The following is a 19,020-nucleotide window of genomic DNA, read 5'->3' on the forward strand; positions in this document are numbered from 1 at the left end:
TGCTAGGAAATTGTGTCCGTAGTGCCCAGATCAGTGTCTGACATGGAATATGGACTCAATAAATGTTTGCTGGAAGGAAGAAGAAATGAGCCAAGCCTGCTAACTTGAAAGTATTCTTGGCCCAGTCCTATCCGTTTGGAACCTATTGGGAGGACATTTGATTGCCCACTGGCACCTGCATCTGTAGGCAGACAGAGACACTAAAATCAAAGTAGTAATTAAGCAGCCCACTATGAAGGACCTTATTGAACTTGACTCTAGTGCTGATGATTTTTCATAAACATCAATTCATGATGCCTCATTCCCTCTCGCTCAGTTTAGGAGTTCCTAATACCCAAAGTTGGCCCTAGGGACCCACCACCCAGCGAAGGATGGCCACGACGTCCCTAAGATTCTTCTTTTTCCTTTCCTCGGGGAAGGTTCTGATACCAAGTCGAGAGACTGACGTGTCCAAGAAAGAGTTCTGCAAACCTCACCTCCTCTGGCCTTGGCGCCCTGGGGTTGGGAGGGTGTCTTGGGCGCTCCAGTCCGGGACCCTACGCCCAGCGCCGCCTCCGCTGCAGTCGGGAGCGCGCGTTTCCGTCGCACCGTGGCGCAGGGAACAACTCGCCAGCCCCAGGCGACGGGAGGAGGCGGTGGAGGCTGCGGCGGCGGTGCTCACGCACCTCGGAGGAGCTGTGCCTCGGAGGAACCCGCGGGCCGGGGCGCGCCAGCCGGTAACCCCGGGCGGGACGGGATACCCAGGCCGAGCAAAGCCCGGGTGCCGTACCAGTGTGGTTGCGAGCGAGTTAATAAGACTCGCTTGGTTTGGGGGTGGTTTTTAGTTTGGTTGGGGGGATTGGAGAATGGCGTGGGAAGGGAAGATCAGGGTTTCGAGGTTACCAAGGGGAAGAGTGTGGAGCCCATTCTCTGCAGTGGGTTGACGTGCTTGGTGCTGCCTGAGGTGCTGTCTGAAAAGGTGGAAGCTGGGGGCGCTCCGCATTTGGGTGGGTTTTCTCCTGCAGCTCGGCTGGGCAGGTGAGAAAACTTTCCTCGCTGCCAGGGCCTGCCTGCCTCCGCGCTATCCTGCCACTCAGACAGTCCTCCTGGGCAGGAAGACCCTGCGCCTTGAGGAGAAATGCGTTGTTCCCTGGCCCCAGGCGTGCGCCCGTCGCAGTGGGTAAGGTTCCCAGAATGAATCTTGGCTTGACAGTTGGTTTGTGCAGACTGGGGAGCCTGCCTGCAGGTCATCTTACTAATTAGAGGGATGTTATGGCTTCGCCCCGCCTTTCTTTTCCATCCTTTCTGTGTAATGAATGGAAGAAGCCTCATTAGAAACCTATTTTGAGACTTTGTGGTCTCCACAGCGTTTTAGATGACTTGGAATCTCAGATAGTATAATCAATTTAATCTGACAACAATGAACCAGTCAATAATGTTTTAAAAGCAAAAGAAGCTTGGAGAAAAGTGTCCATGATACTCCAGGGAAGAGAGAGGGACTCCCATACATAAATTAATTCTTAGGAAAATCGCCAAAGTAGCAACATTTCCCATGACAGGTGAAGAAATTAGATGGAGATATTCAATAGATTTTGCCCCAGTTAGCAATGCGGAAGAGGGGTCTGGAAACTAGCACTGTGAATCTGGTGTGCTTGTGTACATCACCAAGAACAGGTGCTGGAAGGTGGCCTGCAAGGATAAGATGGAAAAGGGGGAGACTGTGATAAGCTAGGTGCCCTCAATAAGCTTTATTTCCATAAGGATATTATCCATAAGGTGAGGTGATATTAACAGGTAACAGGATTGACAGTGTTGCTTCCAATCAATATCTTTCCTTTCAAGATGGAAAATCCAGCCTAAACATCTTTGAGAGGATCTTAAAGCCTGAAATTGAACTAGATTATTCAAAGCTCAGGTGACAGACATCCTCGAGCAGTGAAAGCATTTAGTCACCTTTGCACAGGTATGGACATGAGAACAGGGCCAGGAACCTTTCGAAAGAATCATTGAGTCCTGGTGACATTCCAGAATAAATTCTTTAAAAAGATAGCTCTGGACCACTGAGAAAAGCATTTACAGAGATAAATTATACTCAACTTGTTTCTTTCCTTTTCCTAGCAATCTACTGGGCTGTGGATTGGATTGTGCCACGTCCATTGTTTTTTAAATATGAGTTAAGACCCATTAGGATAATGGAATGAGTTTAGTTAATTGCAACCAGCATTTCTAAAACCTGAAAGGCAATCTGAGGGAAAACATCAGAGTACAATGCATGAGCAGGGGTATTGTTTTGTGAAGTGTGTGTGTGTGTGTGTGTGTGTGTGTGTGTTGTTTATCTTGCTGCCTCTGCATACACACCCCTGGCTACCACCCTTCAGTCTTTCAGACTAACCCCTCCCTTCTCACAGCGGGGTTGGGGTTGTCTTCTATCTTGCAAATGACTTGATCACCACCTTCTGCAAAGGGTCGCCTTCCATTTCTATTCGCCCCCAGATGCTGAGGTATGTCACCAATCAGAATTCACCTGTTAATTCTTTATTTTTGACTTTTTAATATCATCAGGGAGAAAAGAAGTTGGCCAAGGGCTTCCTATTGCACAGATTCTCCGTCCTCATAGCAAGATGACTGTTATTTCCATTTTACCAGTAGAGATTCCAAAGCTAGGGATCTACAGATAAGTCAGTTACTGGCTCCTCCCATCAGTGGACAGTCTAAGGGGTGCCCAGCCCTCACAGAAGCACTTTAGGCTGTCTTCTGCTACACCAAAGAATAAGGAGGGGAAAGTGTGGAATGCAGAGGGCTCTGTCCCTGTCCCTTCTCCTTCATGGTATCACTCTCACTAAGAGAGAGACATAGAGGGGGCATTGATCAGAGTGGCAGTAACTACAAATCTGAAAGGGTAATCTATGAGACTCATATGTAGACAAGAGATAATAATATTGGAATATTAGGCTCACTGTAGGATTAAAGGTCTGGTTATGCATTGAGGTTCAAAGAGTCAACTTAAAAAGTAAAGGATAAAGCAACCCCAGCAATTCATGTGAAAGAAAAAATCTGTAGTTTTCAATAGACCACCAGTCCTGAATGAATCATAGTGTGAAGTTGCTGCTCAAAAGCAAACTTGGGTTGCATTGATAAGGACACGCCTTTTCTTACAGACATTTGTATGGAACTTGTTAAGTGCCAGGCACCATTAGGAGTGTTTTGCAATTTTAACCCAACCCATTTAATAGATGAAGAAGCTGAGGCACAGAAGGATGGAATAACTTTCCTGTGGTCAGATAGTTAACAAATAGTACAGCTGAGATTAGAACCTGAGCCTTTAACTACTACCCCTGCTTCCTCCCTGTGGAGTTTGGATGAAAGGAGCCCCAGGTCCACTGTACCCCATGTTGCATTCTTGGCAGCACCTTTAGAAAGATTGAGGACAACTTCAAAGTATTGGGGGATGATGGCCTAGCTGACAAGAGTCTGGAAATCAAGCCATAGGAGGAACAGGAAGTGATAACCTGGCAGAGAAAAGTTTGGCCAAGTATTGAGGCCAGTCTTCAGATATCTGAGGAGCAGGGAGTAAATTTGTTCCTAGTAGCAGAGGTAGGATCAGCAGTCAAGCCAAAGCTGAGTGCAGTCAGGACTGCACAGAGGAGGGATTCTCCACTGGGTGAGTGGAGGTGTTGAATTTTATCTCTGAAAGCCCTTTCAGTACTCAACTTCCTCTAGTTTATCAGAAACACAAGAGCAAAAATGAACTTTAAAAATAATTGGAAGTTAATCATAAATGTGTGTGTGTAAACAGGGTACTACTTAAAGTTTTGACTGAGGCACACTTTCAGTTTCTTTGAACTTCCAAAGGGAGTAGAAGTGTCAGAATAGATAGTTGAGAACCTTTCAGTAATTTTGAACCCACTGGCCACTTCAAGAATATGAGGGTTGGGACTAGAGATGTAGTTCAGTGGTAGAGCACTTATCTAGCATGAGTGAGGTCCTGGGTTCCATCCCCAGCACCCCCACCCCACCAAAAAAATTAGTAAAGGAAAGAAGGAAGGAAGGAAGAAAGGAAGAAGGAAAGGAGGTAGGGAGGGAGGAAGAAAGGAAGGAAAAGCTGAAAGAAAAGACCTTGAAGACCTTGTTAAAGAGATGTCTTCAGAAAGGTCTGTGGCTGCTTCCTTCATCTGAAACCTAGTGATGGGAGCTTTTAAGTGATATGAATTGAGCTGTATATGTGTTTTCTGCTTTGGGGACTCATATTATGGCCTGGACAACTGGATCACTCACCTTCCTAAGTTTGGTGGGGCAAAGGATGCCTGAAGATTTCCTGGGGCCCAAGTAGGACCACCGAGGAGGGAAGGCCTGTCAGAAGGTGAGAACATCCCAGACTCTAGCTTCTAGAAATCCAGAGGCAGAGGAAGGAATGAGCAGCCAGTTGAAGGAAGATGAGCATCACTCAGGCACCCATGAAGAGAGAGTTTAGAGATAGTTAATGCTGGCCTGTCCTCCTGCCTTGATCTTAGAAGGGTGAGAAACTACCAGCAATTGAGTGGACGTGGAAAAGAAGTAGCCAGCTTTCCCAGGTCTCTCAGGAGGCAGCATACAGCAGGACCTTGTCCAGAGTGGGTCAATTTCATGTTATAATCAGGTCAGAGTTCCTTGTGTGTCTAAAGACAGGAAATTTTAATTCTTTTGGGACTTTGAAGTGGTTGAGCAGAAGAGTCAAGGAATCTGCTTCAGCATTTATTAGAAGACAGGGACAATAAATCCCTTGAATGCATTTTATGGAATGGTAGAAAACAAAAATAAAATAGACATTTGATCAGGCCCCACAAGTTGTGCCAGCTCAGAGAATGGGTTATCTATGCTTTGATTAACTTAGTAAAGGATAGCATGCTATTTGCTTAATGATAAATTTACTTTTGACAAAGGAAGATTTAAAGGCAGAAGCAGTTTAAAAAAGAAAACATTTATTTTCCCAGAGAGCAGAAGTGTCCTTCTTTGGAAGCCTGGCCCATCAAATAAAATTACAATAAATACTTGAAGGAAAAATTCCACAAAATTACCAATATTCTCATGTGTATATTATTCTGTTGTTCGTAGTTGGAAACAATTTTCTCACATGATCTTATTTTCCCCAAAGTCATGACTTGTCATCAGACATCAGGATAGCAAATAATCATGGAAAAAATGGATATTTTTCTCTCAGAAGTGGGAAATGTTTAAGGTTTTATTATTTGGTGGACCAACTTCCATGATAAGATAATCATGTTATTTTTGGCTTATGTCAGGGTGCAAAACAATTTTTTTTCTTGACTGAAATATGAATAATGCTTTGTTCTATTGGAAAGAGGGGGGGAGTATGTGGTTTTGCTTTTTTACTTGCAAGTATGATTATTTATCCATTATAGTGTTGCTGAGATGTATAGTAAAAATGCATAAGTTGAGAATGCCTTTATGAAATGCTGAAGTTATGGAAGTTAAGTGGGGTGTAATAGCATATGCCTATACTCCTAGCTACTCAGAAGGGAGGCAGGAAGCTTGAGCCCAGAAGTTCAAGTCCAATGGCCGGGGGGCGGGAGGGGGGGAACATGGAAGTTAAAATCTGGATGTAATTATGGCTCATGTTTCTGTTATCAAGTCCTATGTAATTTTTGCCTTACCAAAGAACATTAGTAAAATTTCATAACCCTTCAAGTGAAAAAAATTGTTATGCTTCAAGTAATTACTCTCCTTAGAGGTGCATTTATTTTTCTGAGGCATGTCTGTGGTACAGCAGAAACACCACAGGAAGTTAGAGTGGCTGAGGTGGTGTATCCCAGGGCTGGTTCTAAGTTGCCTGGTGGATCAAGAAAGAATAATTGAGACAAACATGAGGGGATATGATTGTGAACATTACCTGTTTTTCTACAAGGTTTTGTTTATGTTGTTCCAACAGATATAATTCTACCTTGGATGAAAGAATAAAAGGGGAGAGGGGAGAAGCAGAAATTTAAGATAAAGACCTAGAAACTGTATCTTATAAACCTACCTTCTGCTGAATTAGCCCCATGGGGGGGGGGGAGAGTTAACTCATATTCCTTGGAGTCTGAAGTAGAGGCCAAGAGTGCCAGAATCATGATATATATGTTCCATGTATATGGTATATGTTTCACATGTCATAAGAAACATGGTGTATGTTCATCATGAATATTCACTTTACATTTGCAGTTTGCTCTATAACATACCTTTACTACTTATTTGACATAGAAAGTAATCCATCAAGTCTACTTGTAAAATTGTGCTCCAGGAGATGAATCAGATATGTTCAGAGACTAAGGGACCTATTTGGTATCCTCAGACATAACCCAGGTGAGGGACCCTACTTCCAGGCTTTACTTTACAAGGACTCTCTCTGACTGTCTTCTGGTCACACCTCCCTGCAAGTTGAGGAGGCCTTGGCTTACTTGGAGCCTGCACTGTGCTTGCTCCACCAGCTCTGGTTTGCTTGTCATCAGCCACTGTACTGAGGTAACTGTGACTGGGATAGGTTGAGGAACTAAAAAAGACACATACCCTAGTTTCAGAACTCTAGACCAAGGAAGATAAGATGGTCATTACAAAGTGAGCTTTCTTTCCGAGTGCTGTGGTGCACACCTGTAATCCCAGTGGCTGGGGAGGCTGAAGCAGAACAGGATTGCAAGTCCAATGCCAGCCTCAGCAATTTAGCAAGGCTCTGAGCAACTTAACAAAACCCTGTCTCAAAATAAGAAATAAAATGGGATGGGGATGTGACTCATTTGTTTAGTGCCACTGGGTTCAATCCTCCCTGGTACCAAAAAAAAAAAAAAAAAAAAAAAAGAAAGAAAAAAGAAAATGAGCTTTCTTGCTGCTCTGCCTCAAGCTTAGTTAAACCTCTGTTTTAGTTTATATTTCCTTTTCTGTGGAACAGAGATAGAAACACCCAGTCTCTCTCTTTTTTGCTTGCTTGTCAAAAGAATGATTTAGCTCAGGGCTGTAGAGAATGATGTGTGCTGCTTGGAGACAGATACCACCCGCAAGAAATACAAACTAGACTTGTTTGTCAAGTCATCTTCAAAGTGACTTTAGATATGGCTGATCACACTCTCCACAATCTTACTGCGCCACATGCTTCAAAAACTTCACTAATTAAAATTTAAAGAGTAGCTAATTCCCTGGTACTGTAAAAAAGGTCTAATAAAGAATTTTTCTTTCATGACTATGATGTTTAAAAACTGCAGCTATATAAATCAGTATTAGGGTTCAGTGAGACAGTCTGATTTATATTCTTGTTATTAAAATGAGAGATTTAAGTAATCCAAGTCATGGGATTTGAGAGGAGATCCTTGTAGGCTGAAATAGTTAGGCAGGACTCCGTGGAGGAGGTGGCTGGGCCCTGCCCTCGAGAGGAGGCAGGAATAGGGAAAGAAGGGAGATGGAAGTTTAGTTTGGCTGGCAGGAAAGGATGGGCAAAGGCTCAGAGGATCATCTTTGAAGGCTCCTAGCTCAGGTTCCTGTGCCTCAGTGAGCCCCGTCTTTCTTAATGACCTTGTTGTACTTGCTGTCTGTGTCATCAAGCATGTATATGTGTATTCAAGAGGGTGAAATTCAACAAGGGAGAGGGTGGTTTCAGATATAAGCCTTAATTCTTGGAAGGCACAGGCCTTGACCTTTTGATCCCCACTAAATCTTTCATAGGTAAGCTCATTGTGTTTATCCTTGTTGATCTCAATTAATTCACACTAATTTTAGCTTCTTGCGCTTAAAGGATGTGTTTAATTAATAAGTGTATTTGTTAAAGGTGGTATATAGTGGGATGGATTAATAATTCTTGGGAAATGGTTTCCTTTTCAGAAATATATTTGTTGTTTAGTTACAATTAGAGTGATTGGGACACTACAAGTCAATTTAATGGAATTTCTAACTCAGTTAAATGACAGTTTAATTTCTCATGGCAGTTTAATTCATCAAAGAATATTGTTTTTCAAAAATTAATTTCAGCACCTATATAAGTTTGTTAGAGCCATTTTTGATAAAATACTATAGACTAGGTGGCATAAATAACAGGAATTCATTTTCTCACAGTTCTGGGTATTGGAAATCCAAGATCAAGATGTCTGCAAGGCTGGTTTCCTCTGAGGGCCTTAAGGGAAAGCTCTGCTCCTGGCCTTTCTCCTTGGCTTGCAGATGGCCACCATCCTGCTGCTAGTTACATGTTCACTCCCCCTTGCATGCACCTGGTGCCTATCTAAGTCCTAGTCACCTCCTCTTACAAGGACATCAATCAGATTGGAACAGGACCTACCCTAATGACCTCATTGTAACTTAATTATCTCCTTAAAGGCCCTATCTCCAAATATAGTCACATTCTGAGGTATTGGGGGTTGGAGCTTCAACTTATGAATTTTGAGGGGGATACAGTAAGCCCATAAAAGTACTAGACACATGCATGCCTATTCACATGCACACATACACACACCCCCATAGTTTTTGCAAAAAGACACATTGAATTAATGACACAAATGGAAAGCAACTTGCTATTTGATCAAGTTACAGAATAATAGGTCTGGAAGGAACCTCATCAACTCCCTGTCAGTCCTTTTCCTTTGCTTTCAGGGGAGGTGACTATTTAAGGCATAACAGGTGGCTCTCATGTGAATGCAGAAGACAAATGCACTGTAATGCAGATCCACTTGGAAATGTCTACATGCTGTGACAATACTGATGCCAGACTGTCAGCTCTCCTTTCATGGAGTGGGCTGCCTTTATTGTGAAACTGTATCTTCCGTACCTGGAAGGTAGGAAAATCATCTATGAAATGATCATTGTTAATGACAGTCATTTTAAAAAAGTTTTCCTTATTTGACAAAATAAAAATGTTGGCAACCCTATTCTAGGTCCATAAAATTCATCTGCTCTCTAGGAAGTATTCTCCAGAGAACAGAGCCCATTTAGAGAGATAAAGGTGCTTCCTCTTTGCCAGCCGGAAGCCTCAGACTTTAATTGTAATCCCTGAGAGGGACCTGAAAGCTTCGGAAAGAACCTGTAGCAGAATTCTCCTAAAACATGGTGGGCTAATGACAACAGAAAGTGAAGCTTATCAAAAAGAGATTTGGTGCAGCAGCTGTTGTTTCCAGAATGGTCAGGGTCCAGCACAGATATTCTCTAGCTGCCTATGACTCCTGTGGTGGACAAGGGAGTTCCTCACAGTTTAGTTTATTCATTTTATTTGAAAAGGGATGTCTCGAGGACTTTTCAAAGGAGCAAAGCCAGATCTCTGAAAGTTGGCAGGAGGAAAAACCCACCCTGAGAGAAGTGCCTGGCTGTCCCTGAACCATCTTTCCCTACTGTACTCTTCTTTTGCTTTAGCGAGCTCTCGACTACCCTCTCCCTAAGTACATTGATTAGGAAGAACTACACTACAATTACTTATCATTATTTTAAACAATTTTAGAATTTTTTTTTTATTTTGGTAAAATATCACAGCATAAAAAGTTACCATTTTTTAGTGTACAATTTGGTGACATTGTGGATATTCACATCGTTGAGCAACCATCACCACTATTCATTTTTCATTATTCTGAACTGATGTTCGGTATGTGTTAAACAATAACTTCCCATCTCCCCTCAACCCCAGACCCTAGAAACCACCATTCTACTTTCTGTCTCTAGAAATCTTACTATTTATTCTAGGTACCTCATCTAAGTAGAATTTTGTAACATGTGTCTGGTTTATTTCACTTATCCCAAAGTGTTCCAAGTTCACCTATGTGGTTGCATGGTTAGAATTTTATTCCTTTTTAAGGACTGGTCATATTACATTAAATGTATATACTATGTTTTGTTTTTCTGTTCATCCATCAGTAGATACTTGGGTTGTTTCCATCTTTTGGCTGTTGTAAATAATGCTGCTATGAACATGGGTATATAAATATCTGTGAGCCCCTGCTTTCAGTTCTTTGGCGCATTTATTGGGATGTGGAATTGCTGGATCACATTGCAATTCCATGTTTAAATTGAGGAACCCCAAACTGTCCTTCATAGTGTCTGTACCAATTTACATTCCCACCAGTGAGACACAAGAGTTCATGTCCTGCATCCTTGCAAACACTTGTTATTGTCTGATTAATATGTGTGTGTGTGTGTGTGTGTGTGTTTTGTACCAGAGATTTTGAACCTAAAGTTCTTAACCACTGAACCACAGCTCCAGCCCTTTTAATATTTTATTTAGAGACAGAGACGTGGACAGCTAGAGAGTATCTGTGCTGGCCCTGACCATTCTGGAAACACAACTGCTGTACCAAATCTCTTTTTATTTAAGTTGCTTAGGGCTTCACTAAGTTGCTTAGGGCCTTCACTAAGTTGCGGAGGCTGACTTTGAACTTGGGATCCTGCCGCTTCAGTCTTTCAAGCCACTGGGATTACAGGTGTGCACCACTGAGCCTGGCTATTTTCCAATTTTTGATAATAACCTCCCTAATGGGTATGAAGTAATATCTCATTATGAAGGATTGCTTTTTGATAGTTGACTCTTTGACTTAATTCTATTAATTTTAAACCCACTTTTATTGAAGGCTCAGGAATAGAGCAAAAACTCAGAAAATCTGACTGTAATAGAGAGGTTGGCCTGGGTTTCCACTAGTGCCCTCAACAGGTCTGGGATTTTCTGGAAGTACAGCTGAGGAAAAGTAAAGACCAGAAAGAGGCAGGAGTTAAAGCTTTGATTGCTCTGTGGTAGGGACCCCAACGTCCCCAGGGGAGGCAGTGAGAGGACATTGGTGTTAAGATGGAAGACAGGTAGTGTAATGGTCCGTGTGTGGGGCTGAGGAATAGGGTCCTATTTAATTTTATTATGTAACTCCCTTGTCCTGATTCCACATTTACCAGCTAATCTTCTGATCTTAAATTTTGTTCCCAGACTGTAAAACATGTGCTTTGGTCTCCTTGGCTATTTTATTCCTTATTATAATTCAACAAATGAATGCTCTGGTTATAAATCATTCCCTGTGCTTGATCAGTGTGACTCACTCCATAAAGGCCTTTGCACTACTGCAAGACCGAAAATCCAGCTGCCTGAAGCTGCAGAGCTGGGGGCCAAGGTGCAGTCCTTACTTACCTGCCAGGAGCAGGGAGCCCACACCCTCCAGTGCATCTCAGGACCATGCCTCTTCTCTGCTCCAGAAAGCCTCTGCAGTTGAAAGCTTAACAGCTTTTTTCTTGTGTTCTATCCCCATGTCGCATGATATTCTTCATCTAACCAATGTCTGTATTAGAATTGAAACCACTGCTCTCAGGTTCAGGGTTAGAAAGGAGAGAAGAAGATAATTTTGTGGTTTTTTGGCATCATGAAAAACATATTCCACTGAATGCATGCTATGACCCAGGCCTTGTGCAGTGTCTTAGTCTGTTCATGCTGCTAAAACAAAATACTTTAGACTAGGTCACTTATAAACAATAGAAATTTATTTCTCACTGTTTTGGAAGTTGAAAAGTCCAAGATCAAGGCAGATTTGGAGTCTTATCAGGGCCCAGGCACTGCTTTATCTTTGGTGCCTTGTTGCTCTGTCTTTACATGGTGGAAGGAGCCACGGGAGCCCACTTGGGCTTCTTCTATAAGGGCATATTCCAAAGGGTTGAGCCCTCATGACCTCCTGAAGCCCCCCTCTCTTAATATCACTTTATCAATTCAATACATGAATTTGAGGAGGAACAACATTTGGATTTAACGTGTGGATTGCTGGAAATTCAGCAGTGAGCAAAGCAGAGGAGGCCTCTGCTGTGATGGTGTTTGCAGGAAAAGAGGCCAGAAGAAGAGAATGCCAACAGAGGACTGGTTAACACTGCTGTAGCATAGTTGTTACTATGGTATATTAGAAAGATCTGTTATCAGTATCCAAAATAACTCCAAAAGGTCAATGATAGTCATGGTGTTCCAGGGCCTAAGTTTAGGTAATAAGCATTTTCTGGAGTGAACTGGGGAGTACTGTTGCCAGGAGACACTAACTAAACAAATCACTTTCTAGCCTATTTACTACTCAACACAGGGCATAACTGGAGGAATGGGCTGATGAAGTCCAAACTGCTTGTCTAACCTGAGGCACTGGTTGGTGGAGGAAGGATGTCCACTTGATAATTTAGTGGGTCTCTGTTTCAGGTGGGGCTGAATTGCTGAGTGAAATTTAAGTCCTGTTCTACTTTTGGAAGCTGTTTTGTTGGCATTGATGATGATTTTAAGATGAATTCTTCAGGCTTGGGAATATGTTTTGTTCTATATCCTGCTCTGGAAATAAGTTGCTGCTGTTTTCTGGAGAAGTAGGGATAAACTGGAAGATATATCTTAAATTTCTCTGTTAGCTGACAGTTACCATGTTTTTGGAATCTTCTGGGCAACCAAGTACTTTCTATTAAATAATAGAGAATGGTATATAGAATTTGACAGTATCAAGAAATTTGAGAAAGGGAAGCCCAGAGTGTGCAAGTGTGTGTGATATATCTGGCTTGAATTTAGTAGCCAGAATGTCCATCTTCAAAGAAGAGCCATGCTCAAATCAAAGGATTGCAGTCAGGAGAACACTCTAAAAAGTCCTGGAAGCATGACCTCTAACTGGAGAAGAAAAAGAAATCCACATGCTGTGAATTTTCTGACTTAGATGGATTCACAGAAAAGTGTTAAACTAAATTTGGCCTGAGGATGCCTCCCCACTAGGGTCCTTATGGAAGGAACTGCAACCTAACAGTACATAAACTAGCAGAGCCTCATTTAGGAGTATACTCTCATAACAAATAGCTGAGTCTCAGTCAATCGGCAGCAGCTGAGCTTCAGTTGCACATAGTCAGCCAGCTGGTTCAAAGAAGGCAAATGCCAAGCTATAACTGATTCCACTGTCCTTGTACCTACCTTCTCCCTTTGTCCATCCATGCAGCCTGACCACTTTGCTAGTGAAGTTTTAGAACCTGTTCTATTTCTGAGAGCTGAGTGATTTCTTATCAAACTCTTAAATTTAATTTTTTAAAGGTTTTTCCTTTTAACAAAAGGAATTGGCAGACTTGGGAATCAAAGTGGCAAGTGCTAGTAGCAGGTGGTAGTTCACAGAGAACTGTAAAGAGGAGAAGTGGAGTGGGGAACACATCTGCATTGAGGGGTGCTGCCCTGGGAGGAGCTGCGGGGGCTGATTCCTGGGTCCTGGATGGCATGTGTTGCCTTATGAAGTTGCTGGCTCTGGTTTAGCTGGGAGCCAACTCATAACCTTGCAGCCTCAGATTCTCTGTGTGTACCTACCCACCTGGACATGGGTAAGCTGAGGGCACTGGCAGTTCTGATCACAGAATCTTTGGGTGTCTGATTACACCTCTGTGAAAAGAGGAAATTAAGTTTCGGAAGCTGGATCTCTGCAGTTCTGACCTTGAGCTGCTCAGCTACCCCAGTGCTGTCTGGGCTTTGTCTTTGGTTTCTCAGGTGTCTTTGCTACAAGAGAGAACAAGTGATAAATCAAAAGGTAGCTTTTCTTTGTTGTGCTGCAGATGGCTAGCCGTACCTGGGAATGAAAGGCAGAAAGAAATGAGGACAGGTAACTAGTGATAGAGAACTTAATGGCCCAGGCCTGAAATGAAATTGGTAGTCTTGGGTAGCATACCTACTTCTGGAGATTGGGAATTAAAAAGAAAGAAGTTTGAACCAATTCAATTGGGATATTTTTGGGGGGTGGGGTGATGAACCCAGGGTCTTGCCCATGCTAGACAAGCACTTTATCATTGAGTCATTCCCTCAGCCCCACGATAGGGAATTTTGATCTCCAGTCTGAATGCCCTTATCTTTACAAGCTGGTTACTTTAGATAGGATTTTGCATCTGTGTCATTGACCAACAGCTTCTGAGTGCCTTTCTAGCTGCACCATAAGGTATGGTGTGTGTGTGTGTGTGTGTGTGTGTGTGTGTGTGTGTGTGTTTATATGCATGCAAGTGAGTGCACTCATTTTTGAGTGCTTCTGGACTTCCGAGTGCTCTTGAATTTCTTGATGTGCCAGTCCTGTGCCTGAGTTGGCAAGCTCTTGAACAACTACTCTTTAACATGAAAGTACACTTTGTTCAACTCCAAAGAAACAGCCCCCTTGGTGTGTGTATCATCATAATCCACGGTGGACATTGATTAAGAGCCTTTGTTCACTCCATGGGAAGTTCCACGTCTGAATACTTCTCCCCAAATTCAGGGAACTGTGGGTTAATCCACCAATATGGATTAACTGGGTGATAACTGTAGGCAGATATGGCCGGAGGAGATAGATCACTGAGGCATCACTTTGGGGTTTATATTTTGTCCCTGCTGAGTGGAGCTCACTCTGTTCCCATTGCCATGTCCTCAGCTGCTTCTTCTGCTCTGCCCTTCCGTCATGATGTTCTGGCTCCCCCTTGGGCCCAGAGCTATGGACTCAGTCTAACTGAACTGAATCTCTGAAACCAGGAACCCAAATAAACCTTTCCTCTGCTACATTGTTTTTGTGACGTCTTTTGGTCACCGTGACAAAAAAAAAAGCTAACCAACAAGAGGAAAGTTTGAATAATTAGAAGGAATGAGAGTGTTGGGATGTGGGTAGGAGAAGGGATGATGGTTTGGTGAAAGACATCTGGCACCTGCTAAACACGATTTTTCTGCTTGGGTTGAGATTGAGATCTCCCAAGCCCTGCTCCCCCATAGGTTGCCTTGGTTCAAACTACCCTGTAAACAACTAGAAAAAGTTTACCTTTTCAGGCGTGGCTTTAAGATGCAAGCATAATGTTCATTATGCTTTTGATGGCAACAGAGTTTTCAGCTGTTCAAAAGAGCAACTTGTCTCTCTGCTGCTCCAAGATGTTTTTGTGTATGTGTGTGGGTTTTTTTCTTTTTTCCAAGAAGCTTGTTTAGGATATGTTTCCTGTAGAAGAAGTTATTCTTAATGACTGTAATGTTGTGAAGAAATCTGACATAAAGAAAATCTCATCAGAGGTGAATGCACTGCAGCAGGGCACAGAGGGCAGCTGCTCACAGAGCCCTGCTGCCTTCCTGTTTGTTGTGTTTGGAGAGCAGCTGCCAGCTCTTAGCACCCTGGAGAGTGAATCTGGGTGTCAGACTGCCCTCACTGCACGTGAGCCAGACACACTTGGCTGTAGTACGGATGTGGGGTTCTGGGAGTTGCTATCCAGACATGGGGGCAATTTCCAAATAACAAACAGATCCAGCTTATGTTCCAGTGAAGCTCAGAAAGGCAGCCCCTTGCTATCAGTAATGGTCATGATACAAAATACTGCCTTACCACAGTCTTCTGTTCACTGTTTGTCCTTGTGCCTCTGATGGCCTAAGCTGATTAACCTGAGACTTGGATGAAAAAAAAAATTGCATCCTGGACTTTTTCAGGGGCACTAGATGACTGTTTTAAAGGAGAGGCCAGAGGCTGTCTTCAGAACATATCTTTCAGATTAGAAAACTGAGAGGAAATAGCCAGGGAAAGCAAAAGCCCCTTGTTTTATGTGAAACCTACCAAAATGGTGGCTGGTTAGGGAGAGGTGACATTGCATGTCACTCTGCATCCCTGGAGGACCTCTGGGCTGGCTCTGGTTTCCACTCACTCTGTCCCAGGTATTCATCAGGGCTTTCAACTTCTCTTCCCATGACCTTTCCACTTTCAGGACTTTGGCACTGAATTTTCTTACCCATTAGTAACACCCTTTGCTAATCTAACCCTATGGTTTATTTAAATGAAAGGAAAAGAGTGCACAGAAAAGAAAAAGAAGGTATAAAAAACTATTATTTCTGTGGTAGGAAGGCAGTTGATATTCCCTGAAAGCTGTCTCTCATACACAGACATATATTTTTTTTTTTTACTAATCCCTGACCAGCCCTGTAAGGATGGTGTTACTCATGCTTTCTGACCTGAGAGGACAGCAGAATGACCTGCTGGATCCACGTGCCTGGCAGCCCCAGAAGGGGGGTGTCACCACTGTGTCCTGATGCATGGAGCAGCTCTGGTGTTTGTGGTGTGCTGCTTAGACGGAGGACTGACAACCTTTTCCATCTTTATTTTCTTTGTTTTGTATGCTTTTTCTATTTTTTCCTTTTAGACAAAGCTTAGTGTCTCCCTCTGCTCTGCTTATTTCATTAGCTGTTATGTTGATTTCCAGTAAAAATGATATGATCTAATGAAGCTTCATCTTATTTTCCTTACCAAAAGAGAGGGAGGGAGGGAGGGAGGAAGGGAGGAAGAGAGAGAGAGAGAGAGAGAGAGAGAGAGAGAGAGAGAGAGAGAGGGAATATTATTACCATATTTCTCATTTGGTGGAACTGCATGAATCTCAAATGTCATTATTAGTCACTATAGCTTTCAAACAATCTGGACACATTTATTATTTTTACTATAATTTTATTCATTTGCATAGAATACATAGGTGAATTAACCACATGGTAAATTTGATGGGAATTGGCTGTCTGGGTACTTGGTGGTGTCTGAAGAACAAACCTAGGTTTTTCTGTCTCAGGCCAGCATTTCTTGGCTAATAATAATAGTGCTGCCTATATTCTATTAATCTTAACCTGAGTCTTGGCTATTTGCTTTTCATGCAACATTGCACTTAATCTTTTCAGTAATCCCATGAAGTAAGTATTATTACCATCTTTATTTTCCTAGTCAAAAAGCAAGCAAAGGTACTTATTTTTATGACTGTATAGCAGAAGTTGGCAATGTCATTCTATGAAAACCAGAAGGTAAATATTTTAGGCTTTTGGGTGTATACCATCTTGGTTACAGCTACTCTTCTCTGCTGTTGTAATGCTGAATAGGCCATAGAACATACAAAAACAAATGAGTGGCTATTTTATAATAAAACTTTATTTGTGGACACTGATATTTAAATTTCATACAATTTTCTGTGTCACAGATATTATCCTTCTGTTTTTTTTTCAGTCATTTAGAAATAAAAACATTCTTCCCTTGTAGGTTGTACAAATAGTGGGCCAGCTTTTCCAGCCCCTGATCTAAATGAGGAGAGTGTGCAGGAAGGAGGAAGGAATTACAGTTGGGGTGATAGGAAGAACTCTCAGGCCAGAGGGAATGTTACTAGAGTCCTAGGCCAGAGGTCCTATTCTGGGGTCCCAACAAAATCAGCTCTGGCCACTTACCCAAACAAAACAAAATAAAATAAACAAATAAACAATGGAAAAAGTAATGGTGAATATCAGGAAAAAAAGATATATTGGGAAGACAAGGAGATGAGAGTTTTTAGTCCTCTTTTTGGAAATACTAACATGAACTCCCAGATAATATATATATATATATATATATATATATATATATATATATATATAGGCATGGTGGAGGTGGGGGGGCACTAGAAGTGTGCACAGTCAAGCAGTCTTGGTCTCACTGTGGTCAGGCCAATCATTATCTCAGGGTTGGTAAGGCAGGGTCTTGTCTGTGATCACAAAGTTGCTATTTCCTGGGTGGTAGTTTTGACTTATCACAAGATGTTTATCATCAGACCTATTATTCCTGGAATCCAAGGTGACTGTTTAAGCAATGAGATAGATACACACTGAAATATCAAGGTTTTTTTGTTTTTTTACATTTTCAGGCCGAAGTGAAATAGAACTTTTAGCAAAGATAGCCTCTACATTCTCATTACAAGAATAGCCTATGTACAGGTGGCAGAAAACTTGACGTATTTGAGAAACTGTAATAAAACATTATAATTTGATAAGATATGAAGTAGAATGGCTCAAGGTAAGAGGAGACTGACTGTAGGACCCATGTTATGGACATATAGGACATTTGAAGGATTTTGGACTTTGTCCAGAGGGCGATGGGAAGCCATTAAAAGTGGCAAATAAAAGATCAACAGTGACAATTTATATTTTTAAAATATCATATCTCTTGCTGATGAGTGGAGAATGGACTCCAGGGATTGGTAAGAGTGGAAGCAGAAAAACTACTTAGGAGGCTGAGGAGTGGGCCTAGTGGGCTATAATGGTGTCTATTAATGGCTGTGACCATAGCCACTTCTTGACAACAGGATAGTCATGGTCAGTTTTGCAGGTGAGGAAAATGTGGCTAAGTGAGATTTGTCCAATGATGTAGCAAATGGAAGCAGAGTAAATATGAAGACCCTGGTCTTCTGGCTTTAAATTCTGTGCCTTTTCCTATATAGCATGGGATTGTTAATGCTTTCCTTTGCAGACTGTGTTTATCTTACTTCACCATTTATCTCTGAACTATATAGCTAAAGAGCTACTCCTCCTTCTCCCCCACAGTTTTCTGCTAGAGAAAGTGCCCTTAAATGAGGACAGTGCTTCTTAGGTTTGCGTTATTAATTTTCATTTCCTGAAGAAATTTATTTCATCATTGAGGGAAATAACCTCTTGTTCAAATATTTAAAAAGGCCAAAGATGAAACCACATTTTTTTTGCTCATATTGAAAAGGCAACTGATTGCTTACCTAAAGTAAAGGTCAGCTTTCCTTGCAATTTGTATAACTTTCTTTCCCAAATGAGAGTTAGCACATTATTTTCTACCTTCAGAGGAGAGATTTGTTTGGCTGAGGCCTCAGAGTCATGTTCCAATTCCTGACAGTCATGCATCTTAGGACCAGGGCTCCCCATCCTTTGAACCATATGATGTTGAGTAGTTAAAATCTTTTTCTGTGGGTCCCAGGTCTGGGGTTGGAGAACAAGAGATAAAGGAGAGATAAAGGAGAGACTCACACCTTGGGGTAAAAGGGTGGTGATGATTTTGCCTTTACTATCTTGGGGGTTGGACCCAAAGAAGGTTTGGTGGATAACTCTGACCCATGGTGAGCTCTTACAGTGTGGGGCACAGGGGTGATTTAGTGAATCTTGGTTTGGGCTGTTGTTTCATTCAGATGTTTACTTACATTACAGTTATTTGTCCATTTGTCCATTTCTCCATTGTAAATGAAGGTCTGTGTGTCCTGTTGTCTGTCTCAGGCATCTTTACCTTCCCCCCACAAGGTGTATTCTTGCACATGGCAGCTATTTAAATACAGTATTGGGATACAAGTAGTATTGATTTG

The 19,020-nt window shown here is 42.1% G+C and overlaps 1 protein-coding gene across 1 annotated transcript in view; it reads left to right on the forward strand.

Moving 5' to 3' along the window:
* Positions 1-633: 633 nt before the first annotated feature.
* Positions 634-19,020, forward strand: part of MRAP2 (melanocortin 2 receptor accessory protein 2) — a 40,521-nt gene continuing 22,134 nt past the window's right edge. Inside the window, exon 1 of the mRNA XM_081296224.1 lies at positions 634-716. The gene's annotated coding sequence lies outside the window, so the exon portion shown is untranslated. The remainder of the gene's footprint in view (positions 717-19,020) is intronic.

This window comes from Spermophilus citellus (assembly GCF_964194105.1).
Source record: "Spermophilus citellus genome assembly, chromosome: 5".
Classification (NCBI taxonomy): Eukaryota; Metazoa; Chordata; class Mammalia; order Rodentia; family Sciuridae; genus Spermophilus; species Spermophilus citellus.